General features: G+C 41.7%; 1 pseudogene; it reads right to left on the bottom strand.

Annotated features, from left to right (window-relative positions):
* Positions 1 to 511: 511 nt before the first annotated feature.
* Positions 512 to 7,162, bottom strand: LOC142457270 (protein SET-like; annotated as a pseudogene).
* Between the last annotated feature and the right edge of the window lie 279 nt (positions 7,163 to 7,441).

The following is a 7,441-nucleotide window of genomic DNA, read 5'->3' as shown; positions in this document are numbered from 1 at the left end:
ACCCACCCTTTGCTGACCTTCTATAACCCCCTTTTTTAAAGTTGTTTTTCCTTTTTTTTTAAACAAGAGAAGTAGACAGATATATGTTGGTAAATGCTAACTGTCCATATTCACATAGAGACACAGTGTAATCTCTGAGCCCAATGTACAGAGGAAGGAGGAAAGAAGCTACAGGGGCCGAGCACCCTCCAGCTGCCAGCAGGGCAAAGGGAGCAGAGGGTTTTGTTTTCCCACAGAGCACGGTGGTGTGTTGATTCCATAGTTTTTGTTGAGACAGGAAGGGACAAAAATTAATTTGAACACAAGGGGGTAGAGGTTCTTTTCCACTGTATTCTGCACAAGGCATTATTCCCTCCACCCCCAAATAAGTTGAGAACCATGGTGTAGAGAAAAGAGACCTCAAGAACAGGGTGATTGAGCACAAGAGGAAGAAAACAAAAACAAAAAAAGACTGCAACTTGCTCCCAGGGATTGAAGAAAATTAAAAAGGTTGGAATCCATTAGTGTTCTGTTAGTCATCCTCTCCTCCATCCTCCTCTCCTTCCTCTCCCTCGTCATCATCTTCATCTTCTTCCCCTTCATCTTCATCCCCTTCTTCATCAATATCTTCTAAACCCTTCTTCTTCTTCTTCTTCATCTTCTTCACCTTCACTTTCCTCATCATCCATATCAGGAACCAAATAGTGCTGTAATGGATTTGGCCAGATATCATCTTTGATGACCTCTCCTAATTCATCGGCGCCGGCATCAGACTGGTCGGTAAACCAGGTAAAGACACTCTCAGGTCCGTCATGCTGCCCCTTCCTGCTAGCTTTGTTCTGTGTTTGACTGGAATGTTTCGTCAAGTCCTTTCCAGATTTCCATTTGATTTCAGTTGATTTTGAAGATGGATCACCACTATCATTCAGATGAAATTCTTTGGAGAGAACTTTATTTTCAAAGTAAGGATTTTCATCAAAATAAAAATCTATTTTGTAACCTGATTTAATATCTTCAAATTCTGTCACTTCAGCTCTGGTCAAATAATGCAGAGCCTCTTCATCCTCAAGCAATGCAGACACATGCGCATGGTTGACAAATGTTGTTACCCCAAAATTTGGGATTTTGGCGATCAATTCTGACCTCTTCTGAAAGAATGGTTGGCAGAGTTTGTTATATTTCTGTTCTGCTTTCAAAATCTCCTCACTGGCTTGTTCATTAAGTCTGTCTATTTCATTTTGTACCTCATCAATATGTTCAATTGCTTCCAGCTGTTCTTTTTCTTCCTTGGGGGGCCGGGGTCTCCTGCACCTTAGGCTTCTTCATTTGCGGCAGGCTTGAAGACTGGCGGTTAGGGGCCATGCTGCTTGCTGTCTGCCAGCAGAGCCCAAGGAACGTGCCAAAGAGCCGCTGGCCTCCCGTGGAAACTGCCACAAAATTGCCAACACTTGTCTGTCAGTTTGTTGATGTTTGCTGTGATTCTAAAAGCTACGTCATTGGTATTTCAAATGCCAGGAGGGTCACCCAACGTGAACAGGTTTCTGAAGTTTCCAGACTAAGAACAGACAAGGAAGAAGTCTCCACTTCGGTGGAAGAAGCCGCTGAAATTCTATGCATAACATTGAAGCATTGTCAGATACTGAAAGCTTAAACCAGTGATTCTCAAACTTCCCAATGCCAGGACCCTTTAATACAGTTCCTCATATTGTGGTGACCCCCAACCATAAAATTGTTTTGTTGCTACTTCATACTGTCATTTTGCTACTATTATGAATCATAATGTAAATATCTGATATTCAGGATGTATTTTCATTGCTACAAATTGAACATAATTAAAGAATAGTGGTTAATCACAAAACAATATGTTATTATATATTGTGAAATATTTATTTCTAATGACAAATAAATGAAATTTTGTCTTGAAGCACGGTGTAGCATGGGTAAGTCTTCATGCCTGGTACTCGTATGTGGGTGGATCTGCATGGGGGCAGACCCAGCTGGAGAGGGATAGAGGAGCGGTGTCTCAGTTCCTAAGACCATCAGAAATATGTGTTTTCTGTTGGTGTCAGGCGATCCCTGTGAAAGAGACGTTCGACCCCCCCCAAAGGGGTCGTGACTCACAGGTTAAGAACTGCTGGCTTGAACAAAGGAAGCAGCATACTATCAGAGATAGTGCCAGACTATGGGCCCCTCAGGTCTTGAGGACAAGCAAAATGTGATTGAAGAAGAGCTGATTTCTTGGGGTGTAGACCATGGTGATGTGAATCTGGTAAAGTCTGTGGGGGTGGAGCCTATGGGATCTTCGTTTGCTGATAGGGTACAACTCAAGGTGAGGAGCAACAGATGCCAAAATCTTCTACTGATCAGGGATGTGTGAAGTAGGAATTTAGGGAAAAGGAAATGATCAAAAATGAAATGAAATTCATAAAGAGCAATACCCTAGACATTAATGAGCTGAAATGGACTGGTATTGGCCATTTTGAATTTGAAAATCATGTGATCTACTGTGACAGGAATAACACAATCAAGAGGAATGGTATGGCATTCTTTGTCAGAAAGGATCTTGTTAAATCCATCATGAAGTACAATGCTCTCTGTGATAGGATTCTATCTGTCTCCAGGTAAATCCAATCAATACCATCAGATTTATGCACCAACCACAAAAGTTAGTGATGAAGAAACTTAAGAATTCTACCAACTTCCTCAGACTGAAATTGATCAAACAGGGAATCAAGATGCACTGATTGGAATGCATCTTGGTGCATTGGTGGTTGGAATGTAAACGTTCGATACAAAGAGGAAAGAACAGTCGTTGGAAAATATGGATTTGGTAATAGAAATTAAGCTGAAGATCACATGATAGGCTTTTGCAAAACCAACAACTTGTTCATAGCTACCTTTTTCAACAACACAAAAGTTGACTATAACATGGAATTCCCCAGAGGAGATACACATAAATCAAAATAACTATATCTGTGGGAAGACACTATGGAGAAAAATTCAGCAGCTAGAACCAGGTCATGAGCTGACTGTGGAATAGACCACAAATTGCTCATATGTAAGTTCAGGTAGAAGTTGAAGAAAATTAAAACAAATCTATGAGAGCCAAAATATGACCTCAGTTCCTCTCTCATCTGACATTCCAGACCATCTCAAGAACAGATCTGATGCATTGAATAGAAGACCTAATGAACGGTGAGAGGACATCAAGACCATCATTCGTGAAGAAAGTGAATCATTAAAAAGACAGGAAAGAAAGATCAAAGTGGACATCAAAAGCAACTCTGAAATATACTCTTAATCATAGAATAGCTAAAGCAAATAGAAGAAAGGATAAAGTCAAAGAGCTGAATAGAAAATTTCAAAGAGCAGCTTGAGAAAAAAAATATTATAATGAAATGTTCAATGAAGACTCAGCATGATAGTGGGACAAGAGGAAAGTCAAAGGAAATAGAGGAAAGAGCTAGGAGGCAAAGGGCATATATAGAGGTCTAAATAAAGACATTTACATATGCAAATATATTTATATATGAGGATGGGGAAATAGACCTATGAGTCTATATTTATAGGTTTAGTATTAAGGTAGCAGAAGGACATTGGGCCTCCACTCAAGTACTCCCTCAATGCAAGAATACTTTCTTCTATTAAATTGGCATTCTATGGTGCTCACCTTCCTGACACAACCACTGAAGACAAAGCGGGTGAATAAGCAAATGAAGAAAGCTGATGGTGCCCAGCTATCAAAAGATATAGCGTCTGGGGTCTTAAAGGCTTGAAGGTAAACAAGTGGCCATCTAGCTCAGAAGCAACAAAGCCCACATGGAAGAAGCACACCAGCCTGTGTGATCACATGGTGTTGAAGGGATGAGGTATCAGGCATCAAAGAACAAAAAAATCATATCATTGTTTGGTTACCTCCACGATATGATCACTGAAGACAAATGGGTGCATAAGCAAATGTGGCGAAGAAAGCTGATGGTGCCCAGCTATCAAAAGATATAGCGTCTTGTGTCTTAAAGGCTTGAAGGTAAACAAGTGGCCATCTAGCTCAGAAGCAGCAAAGCCCTCATGGAAGAAGCACACCAGCCTGTGTGATCATGAGGTGTCGAAGGGATCAGGTATCAGGCATCATCAGAACAAAAATCTTATCATAGTGAATGAGGTGGGGAGTGTGAAGTGGCCACTGGACATCCCCTTACAGAAGTGTCTCAGGGAGATGAGCCAGTCAGGGTGCGATGTAGCAACGATGAAACATACAATTTTCCTCTAGTTCCTAAATGCTTCTTCCTCCCTCACTATCATGATCCCAATTCTACCTTACAAATCTAGCTAGACCAGAGGATGTACACTGGTACAGATAGGAACTGGAAACACAGGGAATCCAGGGTGGATGATCCCTTCAGGACCAGTGGTGTGAGTGACGACACTGGGAGGGTAGAAGGAGGATAGGTTGGAAAGGGGGAACCAAGAATCTACATGTGACCTCCTCCCCGGGGGGACAGACAACAGAAAAGTAGGTGAAGGGAGACGTCAGACACAGCAAGATATGACAAAATAATAATTTATGAATTATCAAGGGTTCATGAGGGAGGTGGGAGCAGGGAGGGAGGGGAAAAATGAGGAGTTGATGCCAGGGGCTTAGGTGGAGAGCAAATGTTTTGAGAATGATGAGGCAATGAATGTACAAATATGCTTTACACAATTGATGTATGTGTGGATTGTGATAAGAGTTGTATAAGTCCCTAATAAAACAATTTAAAGAATTTTTTAAGAAAGAAAGGGATAGGAACTCACGACACAGAATCCAGGAACAGGAGTGGGAATAGTTATAGCAGAAGGGTAGGGGAAAGAGGGGGAGAGGAAGGGAGAAAGGGGGAACCGATCACAATGATCGACACATCACTATACACCCCTCTCCAGGGAGAGGAACAACAGAAAACATGGGGGAAGGGAGACAGCAGTCAATGTGAGAGATGAAACTAATAACAATGCACAATCTATCAGGGGGTTATGAGGGAGAGGAAGGGGGAAACAAAAGAGCTAATATCAAGGACTCAATAGAAAGTAAATGTCTAGAAAAGAATGAAGGCAACATATGTACAAATATGCCTGATTCAACTGATGTATGGATTGTGATAAGAATTGTACGAGCCCTCAATAAAATGATTTTAAGAAAAAAGAAACAAATGTTCAAAGACCTTGAAACCTTTCAGAGAACATGCTCAGCATATCTTAAACTGAAAGAACTCAAGAAAAAATTCAAGCTTCAAGTTTCGATGCTGAAAGATTTTATGGACAAAATATTGAATGACGCAGGAAGCATCAAAGAAGATGGAAAGAATACAGTCAGTGTACCAAAAAGAAATAGTCAATCTCCCATTTCAGGAGGTAGCCACAAACAAGGCTTCAGGAATCAATGGAATTCCAATAGAAATGTTTCAGCAAGCTGTAGAAGCACTGGAAGAACTCATTGGTCTATGCCAGGAAATTTGGAAGACATTTACTTGGTCAACTAACTGGAAGAGATCCATATGTGTGCCCATTCCAAAGAAAGATGACCCAACAGAATGCTCAAACTATAGAACAATATCATTGATAACGCTTACAAGTAAAACTTTGCTGAAGATCATCCAACAACAGTCGCACTAGTACATTGACAGGGAGCTGCCAGAAGTTCAGGCTGGATTCAGAAGAGGACTTGGAACAAGTTAGATGTCTGCTGGATCTTGGCTCAAAGCAGAGAGTACCAGAAAGGTGTGTATTTGTGTTTCATCGGCTGTGCAAAGGCATTCGACAGTGTAGGCCATAAGAAACTGTGCATAACCTTGAGAAGAATGGGAATTCCACATTTCATCATGCTCCTGCAGAACTTGTACGTGGATCAAGAGGTAGTTGTGTCACCAGAACAAGGGCATAATGTATGGTTTAAAATCAGGACAGGTGTGCATCATGATTGTAGCCTTTCACCATATTTGGTCAATCGGTGTGCTGAGCAAATAACCAGAGAAGCTCGGTTATACGAAGAAGGATGCTATATTAGGACTGGAGGGAGGTTTATAGCAATCTGCAATATGCAGATGACACAACCTTGCTTGCTGAAAGTAAGGAGGACTTGACGCACTGATGAAGATCAAGGATTGCAGCCTTCAGTGTAGATGGCAACTCAAAGAAGGCCCAAATCCTCACAACTGGACCGATAAGTAACATGATAAATGGAGAAAAGCTTGAAGTTGTCAAGGATTTTGTCTTGCTGGTATCCACAATCAATGCTCCTGGACACAACAGTCAGATCAAAAGCTATTGCACTGAGTCGATCTGCTGCAGAAGACCTCTCTAGATTCTTGATGCACAAGGATGCGCATTTAGAGGACTAAGGTGCACCTGACCTCTTTTTTTTTAAAACACTTTTTAAAAAAATCATTGTATTACGGGCTCATACAACTCTTATCACATTCCATACATACATCGATTGTGTAAAGCACATTTGTACATTCATTGCCCTCATCGTTCTCAAAACATTTGCTCTCCACTTAAGGCCAAAATACTTTTTAAATGTTTCATGATTTTGTGAGCCACGTATTCAAGTAAGGTTGATGCATCTGTTTCCACATGGCATTCATGAAGGTCATTGGGTGGCATTTCATGCCATTGCCTTGAGAATGGGTAACAGGTTAGTCTCAAATTCACCCCCAGCAATTCCTCCTCCTGAAGTCTCAGGACCCTTCTACTTGATCATCTCTACAAGGTGGCCAGGTTCCTTACCTGGCAGCTCAAGGCTCTGAGAAAGTGTTTCATCCATTGAGGCTGGAGAAATCCTCAGCGATCACCTATAAACTTTAAACTGGAATTATCCTACAAAGCCATCATTAAACAAAATAACAGCGTAGCCCAAGTGTTTGCCTCTAGTGTATCACCCTTATAAAGATCTTTCTATACTGTAACTGACGACAGCTAAACTAAAGCACAGCAACAGCTGGAAAGGCAACAGTCTCAATGAGTGGCGATGGCACAGCATCGATGGAGGGAGGGTGGTTTCAAGAGACCAAAGGAGAAGCAGCAAGGCTTCTTCTGACCTGTGCTCAGAAGTCCTGCTGTTTCATGGGCCCCATCACAGTTGATAGCTTACAACTAAGTCATAGTGACAGCCCACCTTCAAGGACTGGTGAATAGAAACAGGAGGCATGATTCCTTGGGGACCACCTTTGGATATTTGTCACTATAAATGTGGAATAATCCCCAAGGTATGTTGTTAAGCGAAAAAACAAAGGTGCAGAACATGGTGTACAGCATCAGACATTGGTGTAAAAAGGAGGTGTGTGTGTGTGTGTGTGTGTGTGTGTGTGTGTGTGTGTGTGAGTGTGTGTGCGTGCGCGCTATACCTCTAAAAGGCTGAGTCCCAGGAGAAGGAGGAGGTCAAACATACCTGAGCCCTCCAGCCTGTTCACCAATTCTGACCTGGCCG

Source organism: Tenrec ecaudatus, chromosome 9 (genome assembly GCF_050624435.1).
Source record: "Tenrec ecaudatus isolate mTenEca1 chromosome 9, mTenEca1.hap1, whole genome shotgun sequence".
NCBI lineage: Eukaryota > Metazoa > Chordata > Mammalia > Afrosoricida > Tenrecidae > Tenrec > Tenrec ecaudatus.
The sequence above is the reverse complement of the archived record's forward strand: the minus strand, read 5'-3'. Positions and strand labels throughout refer to the sequence as shown.